At 42.9% G+C, this 13,232-nt stretch overlaps 1 protein-coding gene across 4 annotated transcripts in view; it reads left to right on the top strand.

Annotated features, from left to right (window-relative positions):
- The window catches only part of TMEM150C (transmembrane protein 150C), a 110,829-nt gene that overhangs the window by 34,631 nt on the left and 62,966 nt on the right, over positions 1–13,232 (top strand). The window contains exon 3 of one of the 4 annotated variants that reach the window (XM_010845924.1): positions 4,428–4,476. The exons of the other annotated variants lie outside the window; for them this stretch is intronic. The gene's annotated coding sequence lies outside the window, so the exon portion shown is untranslated. The remainder of the gene's footprint in view (positions 1–4,427; positions 4,477–13,232) is intronic. 4 annotated transcript variants of the gene reach the window in all.

Raw genomic sequence — 13,232 nt, 5'->3', positions numbered from 1 at the left:
GAGTCATTCAGATCAGATCAGATCAGTCACTCAGTCGTGTCCGACTCTTTGCGACCCCATGAATTGCAGCACGCCAGGCCTCCCCGTCCATCACCAACTCCCGGAGTTCACCCAGACTCACGTCCATTGAGTCAGTGATGCCATCCAGCCATCTCATCCTCTGTCGTCCCCTTCTCCTCCTGCCCCTAATCCCTCCCAGCATCAGAGTCTTTTCCAATGAGTCAACTCTTCGCATGAGGTGGCCAAAGTACTAGAGTTTCAGCTTTAGCATCATTCCCTCCAAAGAAATCCCAGGGCTGATCTCCTTCAGAATGGACTGGTAGGAGTCATTAACCACAGCTTATTCCACAGGCCAGGCCCCTGCTCACCTGATATAGGACTCATTTGAATCAAAACTTTCACCAAAACTAAAACAGCCACACACCACTCTGTTGACTGTTGGTCTTATTACTACTGGCCTAGGCATTTCCATTGGTTTACAGTCTGGAAGTTCTCAGCAGCTCAAATGGGTACTCACTTGGAAAGAGCCCCCCGAGTCCCACATCCCAGACAACATTGTCCTGGCCCAGAATCTCATGGTTGGAGATGACATCACCCCAACCCAAGACCACAGCATTGGAGACAACTTCACCCTCGGTGTCTGAGATGTCTTCACTTCTTACACTAAAACCTCTACCCCAGGGGCACCCACGGACCACCTCTCCTGTGGCACAAAGTGGACATGGGACATTTCTTTCCTTCCTGAGCCTGTTGTCTGCTTAGCCCTCAATTCTAGTATACTCCTTGCTCTCTATTAAAATGTACACCCCGTGCCCCCATGGCTAAAGGACGAGATCGAGGTTACTAATATAAACAGAGAGACTTCCCTAGTGGTCCAGCGATTAAGACTCTGCACTTTGAATCCAGAGGTTTTGGGTTTGTTCCCTGGTCTGGGAAATAAGATCCCACAAACCAAGCGGCACAGCCAAAAAGAGAATCTTTGGATTTCCCTAGTGGTCCGGTGTTAAGACTCCATGCTTCCACTGCAGGGGGCTCGTGTTCAATCTCTGAAGTTCCACATGCTGTGCTGTGCAGCCAAAAAAAATTTTTTTTAATTAAATTGATACTGCTACTGCTAAGTCACTTCAGTTGTGTCCGACTCTGTGCGACCCCATAGACGGCAGCCCACCAGGCTCCTCTGTCCCTGGGATTCTCCAGGCAAGAATACTGGAGTGGGTTGCCATTTCCTTCTCAGATTGTTGCTTTCTCCAAGAGGCACTTGTCTCATGTCAGCCAGCCCTTTGACTTCCTGGGGAAAGGACCACTCACTCCCTAATGCCTTTTCTTATACCCTCCCTGCACCCAGCTTGCAACCAGTCTCTTGCCTTCTTTTTCCAATCGTGACCTTCTTTCCCTTCCCCATCGGTTAAACACAGTACATCGTGCTCTAAATAGTGGCACCTTCAGGTATGATTGTGACCTGGACTCAAAGGCACAGCACCTTATATATTTTTCCTGGTTGGCTCCCCCACCAACATTTTTCCTAAGGAAACCATACCCCAGGGTGCAATGGTTACACTAGAGTTTCCAAGTTCTTTACCCACCGGGTGCTTCTGGCTTCTGTCAACCCAAGAACGATATTGATTCCTATCCTGATAAGGTTTGTCATCGCCTCAGGAACAGCCAGCCTTGGCACCAGTATAGGGACCATTCTCAAACAAAGTCAAGTCCTGACTGCCACCCAGCACCTTTCTGTGGCCTTTTCAGATCACTCAGAGGCTGGACAAAATACTGTCCCTTAGGCAACAAGCCCGTAAGTCCCTAACCCACATGGTGATAGATGACAGACTGGCTCTTGACTACTTACTAGCCAGGAAAGGGTTTCTGCCTTTCTTCCCACCTGTTGTCTTAAATTAAGAACATGCAGATCAGGGACTTCCCTAGTGGTTCAGCGGTTAAGACTCCATGCTCCCAGTGCAGAGGTCCGGGTTCAATTCCTGGTCAGGCAACTAGATCCCACATGCCGAAACTAAAAGACCCCACATGCTGCAGCTAAGACCCAGCGCATCGAAATAAATAAACAGAAATAAACAAATGCTTTTAAAAGAAACATGCAAATCACAAGGAGGCACAGGCCACCCATACCAAGTTGACGGGTGACTTCCTCAGCGTCTGAGCTGCCATGTTGGGAAAGTGAAAGCCTGGGTTTTTTTGTTTGATGGTTCAGTTTCAATGCACTCACACAATGAAAGTAAAGTTACAAGCTTTATTACTTACAGATCCCAGAAATGGGGGCATTTGAGGGGGAGGGGAAGGGCAGCAGTGAGCCAGGGGAAGGGCAGCCCTCCATAGTGGGGTGGTTGGGGAGAGCAGAAGATAGAGAGCAGGGTAGCAAGCACCTTTTACTGATAAGATGATTGGGGCCAAGGTTACTAACTTTTCTGGGGGCTCAACTCTAAATGGTTATTTATTTTTTACTGCAGGATAACTGCTTTGCAATATTATATTGATTTCTGCCATACAACAATGAGAATCTATTGTAACTATATATATATTATATATATATATATATATCCCCTCCCTCTTGAGCCTTTCTCACACCTTCTCCACATCCCACCCCTCTAGGTCATCACAGAGTGCTGGGATGAGCTCCCTGAATTATATCACAGCTTCCCACTAGTTATCTGGGGCTTCCTTGGTGGCTCAAATGGTAAAGAATCTGCCTGCAGTGCAGGAGGCCAATGGGTTGCCATTTCCTTCTCCAGGGGATCTTCCTGACCCGCATCTCCCTGCATTTACAGGTGGATTCTTTACCATTGAGCCACCTAGGAAGCCCCAAATGCCTACTATCAGTATATAAAATATGCTATAAAATGCCTGAGCAGCAACTCAAAATAGCTGTTTTCTCATCACACGTAGTACCTCCTACTGTATGGCATTATTAACTCAGATACAGGCCAGACTGCAAGGCTTGGGCTGAGAGGTAAAGCTCTCTCATACCAGCATCTTCTAAAAGATTTCTTTCGAATCAGAAATGTTGTCCTGTTCTCTTCTTGGCTATTGCCAACAAAGTGACATGCCTGGTTGTGGGACTGGGTTCCGCACTCTCATCATATATCGTCACCTATAGCTGAGTTAGCCTTCCACGGCCAAGTCAAGCTGTCCCACTCACTTTAATATCTCCACAGCCCAGGTGGCAAACGTCATCCAGCCTGCCTGGTATTGTCAGTGATGTTGCAGCGTCACAAGGCCGATTGTATACTATTATAAATTTGTAAAACTTAACATTTTCCTACCACCTCAACATCCCCACAAACAGGTTATGTGCGCTCCCGGCCGGGTGGCCAGGTTAGAAATAGGCTGGTGCCTACCACAAGTTTCTTTCTTCCTGTTTTCTTCTGATTTCATTTTGTTTCTTTTTAAAATTTTATTCATTTTCTTTATTTTTGGCTGTGCTGCATTCTTCGTTGCTGCACGCATGCTTTCTCTAGTTGCGGCGAGCAGGACTGGTCCCCAGTTGTGGCGTGCACGCTTCTCATCGCGGTGGCATCTCCTGTTGCGGAGAATGGGCTCTGGGTGCATGGGCTTCAGTAGTTGTGGTGCGTGGGCTTACCTGTTCCTCGGTATGTGGAATCTTCCCGGAGCAGGGATTGAACCCGTGTCCTCTGCATTGCCAGGCGGATTCTTAACCACTGAACCACCAGGGAAACCCTCTCCCCTGCTTTTGGCCTAGTGACATTCAAAAGCACCAGTGATACCCCTCATGTCTTTTGCTTGTGCACACTCCCCTAGCCTCCAGTGAAGTCATCTGCCAAAGGTCTCCTCTTTCTTCCTCCCTCTCTGCTCCCTACCCGGCTTGACTGAACCCAGTTACTGACTGCCGGCCCCTTCTCCCTTGTAGTCCTCTGCCATGCCTCCCCCTTCTAGAACCTGTGAATATAATCCATCTCTTTCACTTTCGAACACTTCCTTGTGGTGTTATACGAGTTCGCACCAGCAAAAACTGGTGCGAACTGGTATAACAGCAGTTGGCACTGATCATCAGAACTGGTATAACAGCAGTTTGCACTGATCATCGCCAAAAACCTGTTTTAAGTCATATAATTCTTCCTTACAACCCAGGTACCTGTGGCCTCCCCAACCAAGTCACTTCTTCTGGATGTAGCATCGGATCATTCCAAACAAAACCTCCAAAGTGGGTGGGGAAAAAAAAAGATGCAGCAGTTTTCTGGTGATGTAATCATTTAACGCAGAGAAACAGTTACACTTCTGTAACTTAATGCAGGAATTTCTCTTGGGACTGCTCTGCTCAGTTGCTTTGTTTGTTGTTTCTTGCAAAAGGCCACATTATTTTTATTATTGAAGTTTTTTATGTTTTTATATGTATTTTTTAAGTTTGTAATACACTGTAACATGTCAGGGCGTCCCCTTCTTGTCTCTCATTTCAGATGAAGTTGGAATCTTCTTGAAGTTTTAAGAAACCTGCATAAAACTGTGGTTGGTAAACTTTAATGTGTATTAGAATCACTTGGCGGAGAAGGCAATGGCAACCCACTCAAGTACTCTTGCCTGGAAAATCCCAGGGACGGGGAGCCTGGTGGGCTGCTGTCTATGGGGTGGCACAGAGTCGGATACGACTGAAGTGATTTAGCAGAATCACTTGGGGCTTAGTAAGAAGATAATTTTCTTGAAAACCTACTCCTCTTGTTTTTCTAAGTCTGGGCTCAGCCCAGGAATCTGAATTTTAATAAGCATCTGAGGGATTGTAAAGCAGTAATCCTTAGACCCCAGTTAAAGATACACTGCTGGGAGTAATTTGCACAAAATTGACAACTTTTTACTGTCTCTCCCTTTATTTGGGTCTTCTTTTTATCTTTTAGTCAAGTTTTCGCTCCATATGTTACATCTTGCTCATTGTGAGTGGGGTTTTTTTTCCTATTATATCTTGTAATTGTTATTGCTAGTACACAGGAAAGCTGTTGATTTCTTAGATGTTTTTTATCCAGCCACCTTGCTGAGTCCTCTTGTTAAGCCTAATAGTTTTTCAGTTAAATCTTTTGTAAGGACAAGGGGAGAGTGAGATCGGTAAACCAGCCCAGCACCTGGGAACACTTGATTTTTTCTTCCTTCTTTACGTTAAATTTAGCATAAACTATTATATCTAGTTTATGTGTCACTGCATTGTCTAGAGTTTCTAGAACAATGCTGAATGAACACTCACAGGTGGCGGTTTAGTCACAAAGTCATGTCCAACTGGAGTGGGTTGCCATTTCTTTCGCCAGGGGATATTCCTGACCCAGGAATTGAACCCAGATCTCCTGTTGCAGACAGATTCTTACCAACTGAGCTACAAGGGAAGCCGAACACTCATAGGATTCACCCTTAATTTATTCCTGATTTTAAAGGGAATGTCTCTACTATGGTTTCATGGTTAAGAATGGTTTTGGCCATTGCTCTTCTGTGTGTTAGCTGCTCAGTCGTGTCCAACTCTTTTCGACCCCATGGGGTTTAGCCTGCCAGGCTCCTCTGTCCATGGCATTCTCCAGGCTAGAATACTGGAGTGGGTTGCTATTTCCTTCTCCAGGGGATCTTCCTGACCCAGGGATTGAACCTGGGTCGATTTGGGTCTCCTGCACTGCAGGCAGACTCTTTACCATCTGAGCCACCAGGTTGCTGTTCTATGGACCTTTACAAAATCATGATAAGGAAATAGCCTTCTATTCCTACTCTTCTTAAAGCTGCCTTTTAAAAAAATGAAGAAATGGGTGTAGAATCTGTGGGAAGGAAAAATTCTTTTTCCTTCTATCCTGCTTGGTTCCAGCTGAGGCCTGATAAATGGGACTGACAAAAGGCAAATGAACAAGAGAAAACCAACAAGCTTATTAGCGTGTGCATCCTGCTTACACATGGGAGTGAGCAGAGATGAATAACTCACAAGGGTGGTTAGGATCTAGGGACCAGTGAGCCAGACATCCTGGAGTGTGAAGTCGAGTGGCCTTAGGAAACATTCGTGCTGCTCTGCTTAGTTGCTCGTGGGTAACCATCCCCCTTTCCAGGGGATCTTCCCATCACAGGGATTGAACCTGTGTCCTCTGCATTGGCACCCAGATTCTTTACTGTCTGAGCCACCAGGGAAGCGCAAGAAAGCATTAATATGAACAAAGCTAGTAGAGGTGATGGAATTCCAGCTGAGCTATTTCCAAAGATGATGCTATTAAAGTGCTGTACTCAATATGTCAGGAAGTTTGGAAAATTCAGCAGTGGCCATGGGACTGGAAAAGGTCAGTTTTCATTCCAATCCCAAAGAAGGGCAATGCTAAACAACATTCAAACTACCATACAGTTATGCTCATTTCACATGCTAGTAAGGTTATGCTCAAAATCCTTCAAGCTAGCAGTACCTGAACTAAGAGCTTCCAGATGTACAAACTGGATTTCAAAGAGGCAGAGGAACTTGAGATCAAATTGCCAACATTTGTTGGATCGTGGACAAAGCAAGGGAGTTCCAGAAAAACTTCTGCTTCATTGACTGTGTGGATTACAACAAACTGTGGAAAATCTTAGAGGTAAGGAATACCAGACCACCTTACCAGTCTCCTGAGAAACCTGTATGTGGGTCAAGAAGCAACAGTTAGAAAAGGACATGGAACAATGGACTGGTTCCAAATTGGGAAGGTTGTATAGTGTCACCTTGCTTATTTAACTTATATGCAGAGTACATCATGTGAAATGCCAGGCTGGATGAAGCACAAGCTGAAATTAAGATTGCCAGGAGAAATATCAATAACCTCAGATATGCAGATGACACCACCCTTATGGCAGAAAGCCAAGAAGAACTAATGAGCCTCTTGAATGTGAAAGAGGAGAGTGAAAAAGCTGGCTTAAAACACAACTTTCAAAAAACGAAGATCATGGCACCCATTCCCATCACTTCATGGCAAGTAGATGGGGAAACAATGGAAACAGTGACAGATTTTATTTTGGGGGGCTCAGAAATTACTGCAGATGGTGACTGCAGCCATGAAATTAAGACACTTGCTTCTTGGAAGAAAAGCTGTGACAAACTTAGGTACCATATTAAGAAGCAGAGACATCATTTTGCTGACAAAGGTCTGCATGGTCAAAGCTATGGTTTTTCCAGTAGTCATGTACAAATGTGAGAGCTGGACCATAAAGAAGGCTAAGCACCAGAGAATATATACTTTTGAACGGTGGTGCTGGAGAAGACTGTTGATGGTCCCTTGGATGGCAGGGAGATCCAATCAGTTAATCCTGAAGAAAATCAACCCTGAGTATTCATTGGAAGGACTGATGCTGAAGTGAAGCTCCAATACTTTGGCCACTTGATGTGACGAGCCGACTCATTGGAAAAGACCCTGATGCTGGGAAAGATTGAAGGCAAAAGGAGAAAGGGGCTGGCAGAGGATGAGATGGTTAGATAGCGTCACTCAGTGGACATGAATCTGAGCAAACTGCAGAAGATAGTAAAGGACAGGGGATCCTGGCATGCTGCAGTCCATGGGAATCAGATGCAACTTAGCAACTGAACAAAAGCATTTTGTTGTATGTCAATTACACCTCAACTTAAAAAAAGAAGAATTTGGAATATATACCTAACTTCCAAGGGGAGGGGGGAAGGGGAACTTAGGGAAAAGCAAATGACTCTGGCTGAATCGGCCCTTCCTTGGGAGAGCAGATGGTGTGACAATGCCTGACTTTTCTACTGTGCATAAAGAAGATTACAGTTGCTTCTGAGAGGATTTAGGACAATCGAGTTCTTTGGGAAATCCCTTAGGCAGATGAAGGAACTCCAAAACCTTCACAATAGTTCTATGTCAAAGGGGTAGATTTGGGGGTGGCATATCCTGATCTCCTCAAATCTCACACAGTGCCTTTTTAGTGTCTATTTAAGTGATAATATTATTTTCTCTTTTTTTTTTAAAGAAAAAGTATGTTAATATAATTCCTAAGGCATCCCCACTCTTCCGAAATAATTCATATCTAATTGTAGCTTATTCTTTTCTTGCACTCTGAATTTTATTCCTTACAAAAGCAATCTCTCCAACAGTGAGAATTTTCATTGCCTGGCACAACTACAGTTGTCAAGACCAAGGTTTAAAAGCAGATTTCAGTAAAAAGTAAATAAAATAAAAGGGGTGGGGGTTAAAAAAAAAAGGGAGATTGGAGCAAGGCACCAACTTCAGTTTTGAATATGGAGCCAAATTCAAAGGGAAAGTTCTAGGTGGTAACCTCTTCTAACACAAACCAGATTTGTTGATGCTAAAACCTGTGTTGATAAATCTTTTTCCTGATTCACATTCTTTGTGTGTGTTTGTGTGTATGCTCAGTCGTGTCCAACTGTTTGCAACCCCGTGGAGGTTGCAACCCCGCCAGGCTCCTCTGTCCGTGGAGTTTCCCAGGCAAGAATACTGGAGTGGGTTGCCCTGGCCTTCTCCAAGGGATCTCCCCGATCCAAGGATCAAGTCTGCGTCTCCTGCATTGGGAAGTGGATTCTTTACCACTGTACCATCTAATTGATCAGAAAACATTTCTGTGGTTTCCTGATTCATTGAGAAACTAAGTGTGCTTTGGACTTGGAGTCTCCTTTGTTTTTGTAAATTTAGCTAAATACTTCTTAAACTGTGGTCATTTGAGAAGATTATCAGAATACTTACTGGCATGTTTTGGGGTGGTTCCCTAATGGTCAATCTGTGGATTGGGAAGATGGAGCCAAAGAGATCTTTCTGGTCCACTCAGGAGACTCACACACAAGGTCCAGGGACAGAAATGATTATTGTCTTTTCTTTTTTTCCTTTTTTTCTTGTATAAGGGCATAAACTGTAGATATGTGGAAAAATGAAGAATTTATAAATTTTTGTAAAGAATTATAAAATTTCATCAATTCAAAACTGAGAGTTGATACCTTTTGTTTTTATTCAGAAATGAAATTGGTCTATAGTTTTTCTTGGAGATAATGTTTTTGGTATCAAAAATACCCAATTTTCAAAAAACTTTGAGTAGTTTCTCATATTTTTCATGTTCTGATATAATATATTCAGCTTTAAAATTGGCTTTTTCTTAAAATTTTGCAACTGTTAAAGGGATAATATTCAGAAAAAAGGAAAATTTTGACTCACACAGATAGAAAAATGAACATGTGTTATTTTATTATATTCCTGCCTTGTTATAAAGGGGGCTTCCATGGTGGCTCAGATGGTAAAGCATCTGCCTGCAATGCAGGAGACATGGGTTTGATCCCTGAGTCAGGAAGATCCCCTGGAGAAGGAAATGGCAACTCACTCCAGTATTCTTGTCTGGAAAATTCCATGGACAGAGGAGCCTGGTGGGCTACAGTCCATGGGGTCGCAAAGAGTTGGACACAACTGAGCGACTTCAGTCACTCACTCACTCATATTCAGTAGTCAGTGAGGGAGCTGGGCAGATGCTATAACCAGTTCAAAGTGAACTTTTTCAAATGGACACATTTACAGATCAATACTGAATATTGAAATAAATGTATTGAATATTGAATGAATATTCAATATTGAAATGAATGTATAAATGTACAAATGAAAACACAAAGTGTTTTTTCACAGATAAGAGGGGAATCAGTTGAGCTTCTTCCAGACACAACAGAACATGCATGTCTGTTGATAAGAATTGTTTTGTGTTACTCTTAGTTATCTATAATTTACAATTATAAAATAGCTTTCATAGAATCAGATAACCTGGAAGGCCGTCCTCTAGATGATACAGGTTTCCACTGAGCACAACTTTTTTCCTACAGAAGTGACCCATTAGTAAAGCTAAAGAAATGCATTTATTCAACAAAAGTTTAAATTTCTATCCAGTGTCAATTTCTTTCTAAATTTGATCCATTTGGATTGCCTACATTTAGATTCAGTTTTAGAAATTCATGTATTTCCAGAATATAGTCCATTTCATTGAGATTTTCAAATGTATTAGTATTCAATTGCTTACAGTATTTTCTTCTCTATCTTCTAGAATTTTCTTTTAAATTATTTTTGAAGTCCTATGATTCAAGTATCAAAAATTATGAAGTTATATAGTGAAGTATATCTTTCCTAAACGTTTATGCATGGGTGCTAAGTCACTTCAGTCATGTCCTACTCTGTGCGACTCTATGGACTGTAACCTGCCAGGGTCCCCTGTCCATAAAATTCTCCAGACAAGAATACTGGAGTTGGTTGCCATTTCCTTCTCCAGGGGATCTTCCTGACCCAGGGATCGAACCCGGATCTCCTACGTCTCCTGCATTGGCAGGCAGGTTCTTTACCACTAGTGCCACCTGGGAAGCCCTCTCATCTATGTCCTCTATCTGCCTAATTCCCACTCCTCCCAACAAGTAACTACTATTTGTTTTGTATATGGTGTGTGTGTATAAAACTATAGACACACATATATACACAGTGTAGAGTGGGAAAAGAGACGCACAACATGAGAGCTATGACTTCAGTTTTATTTGGGGCTGACAGCCTCTTTAATAGGTCCAAGGACCTGCTCTGGAGAGGTGGGGGTGGCGTGAGGTCAGTATATATATGACTTTGGCAAAAGGGGGTATGTGCAGTCAAGCACACATTTTGGCGAAGGCTTCCTGCTAGTCACAGGGAGCAGATGTCACCATTAATGATTTTAGTGCTTTTCTACGTGTGAGAAGGTGAAAGAATTTGGGTTCATAAAATTTTCTTCTGAACATATCCAACTCTCCGAAGGCCTGTTCTGCCAGTTTCCCTCCGAACACAGAATGAGCTGATCTCTGCCCTGAATTCCTTTCAGGATGTGTTGGAGGACAGAGCCTGAACTGCTATTAAGAGCTACAGGATGTAGAGCCTGGTGGGAAGTGATACTCTTATAACACCAGCCAATGTAAATACATATTGTAGACATTTTCTAGCAGTATTTTGCATATTTTTATTCTTAAGATATTTGATTTATTTAATTTTCTGCGGGGGAAGTAGTGGTGGTTTAAGAATCAGCTCTTGGATTTTTCTTTGTGCTAATTTGCTCTTTTTTATAATGCATTGATTGTTGCTCTTAGTTTTATTATAATTCTCCCTCTTAGTTTCCTTATATTTGTCTTTTTTCCTCTAAATTCATGAAGAGACTGCTTCTTTTATTCTTTCTCCAGTTTGTTATTATAATGAAAATATTTAAGGTCACCCATTTATTCCTGAGTATAACTTGACCTGCATCTTCCTACATACAATATTTGAGAAATTCATAAAGATTATGCCAGTATGCATTATCACCAGCACTAATTCTTGTCATTTTTATTAAAATTTTTCTGACTTAAGAAGCAAGCATGTTATCTCACTGTCTTAATTATACTCCTCTTTTATGTTCTCCACTGGCTTCTTATTCTCAGCTTATATAATCCATTGTGCTGATCTTGCCATAGTTCCCATCCCAAAAAATCTTTGATTCTGGCTTTTCTTGGAACTATTGCTCCATCTGTCTACTTAGAGCCAAACCTCTTGAAACAGTACTCCCCACCCCACTCCTTTCTCAACCGAATTGTACTCTAGCTTCTGAGCCATACTCTGAATACCATTCATGCCAGTGTCATCAATGATTTCTGAACCGTCAGATCCAATAATCTCATCTTGTTTCTTGTCTTTGCTGAGCTCTCAAAACATTTGATGTTGTTGCCCATCTTTTCTAGCAATATATTCTTTCTTCCTTTTGCTCAGCCTCCGTGACTGTTTTCTCAGCCTCTCTTTCTCTTTGTGTGCGTGCTCAGTTGCTTCAGTCGTGTCTGACTCTTTTCAACTGTGGACTGTAGCCTGCCAAGCACCTCTGTCCATGGAATTCTCAAGGCAAGAATACTGGGCTGGGTTTCCATGCCCTCCTCCAGGGAATTTTCCCCACCCATGGATCCAACTCATGTCTCATGCATCTCCTGCATTGAAGGCAGATTCTTTACCCACTGAGCAACCTTCCCTTCCTCCCTTGCCTCTAAACATGAGTGTTCTGCAACCTTTTTTTCCATAAAATAAAATACATATTTTATAGCAAGACAAGAAAAATTTAAACATGAAACATTTTGTCCGCCTTTTGGCCTCCTCTGTTTCCCCTACCATACCTTTTATATCTGCATTATACAAGGACCAAACCTCCCCCATTGGCAGAAATACCCGTTCAACCATAAACAGGAACCTTTTCCCAGCATGAACAAGACAACTCCTTAAAAAATAACATTCCTTCTTGAACTTGTAAGAGACCACAATGATGCTTAGATCTGGATTGTGCAAACTGTTGATATGTCATTAATGTTCAGCCTTCTGTCTCAGAAAACTTCCATAACTGTGTTTGTTATGTGACTTGTAAGGGGTGGAACAGTTATGGGAGCTTTCTGAGATGCTGTTCCTGGATTTTAATCCTCAAATTAAAAATTTCATTTCTTTTTGATAGACCAGTTAATTTTCTGTCGACTCTTCTCATCCTACGCTGTCTGAATTACTGCAATGGCTGCCTTGGCTTGAACTTTGAATCTTGACTTGAACCTCTGTGGAACGGACTCCCAAACCTCTTGTCTTTAACGTCACCCTCAGTTCTGAGCTGTGTATTTCTTTTCTGAATGTCCCGAAGGCCTCTTAAACGCAGCTTGTCCATATTATCATACTTTTTTGTTTCCTCGGGCATTTTGATTTTCCTTCAGCTACTCTTGTCTGATTCACTTTGTACACCAGAAACTAACACAACATTGTAAAGCAATTATACTCCAATAAAACAACAACAACAAAAACCCTTTCCCTGGCTTCTGCAACAAACTCTCCCTTGTCCTCTTGTCTGGCTGATGACTCACACTCACTCGCCTCTGCAGTATCCCCTTTGTCCTCGCCTCCTGATGTGCCGGGGTCCTCTGTCTTTGGCCCTGCTGAGCTCTCCCTCTGCTCTGCCCTCTTCCCGCTCCCTCCCCGTTCGCTCATCCCCTGCCCTCATCCACACTCTCCTGGAGTGATCTCTCCCCTGCACTTGCATGGCTCCCCCATCACCAGGAGGCTTAACTCCCACATCAGTATGTCCAGACTGCCTGCTTTCCTGAACGCCAGGCCTGTGTCATCTCCTGCCTTCTTAACAACTCTGCTTTCATCCCTCAGAGACACCATAAAACTTGACTTGCCCAAGATAATGGGCCGAGAGGGCAAAGACAGTAGAAATAGTAAGAGAAATGAGAGAACAAAAGGAGGGTCTTGGGAAGGAAAAAATTGTCAATGAATTTTTATGCCTCT

Source organism: Bison bison, unplaced genomic scaffold (assembly GCF_000754665.1).
Source record: "Bison bison bison isolate TAMUID 2011002044 unplaced genomic scaffold, Bison_UMD1.0 scf7180017864228, whole genome shotgun sequence".
Lineage (NCBI taxonomy): Eukaryota > Metazoa > Chordata > Mammalia > Artiodactyla > Bovidae > Bison > Bison bison.
Note: the sequence above shows the minus strand (reverse complement) of the source record. Positions and strands in the feature narration are given on the sequence as shown.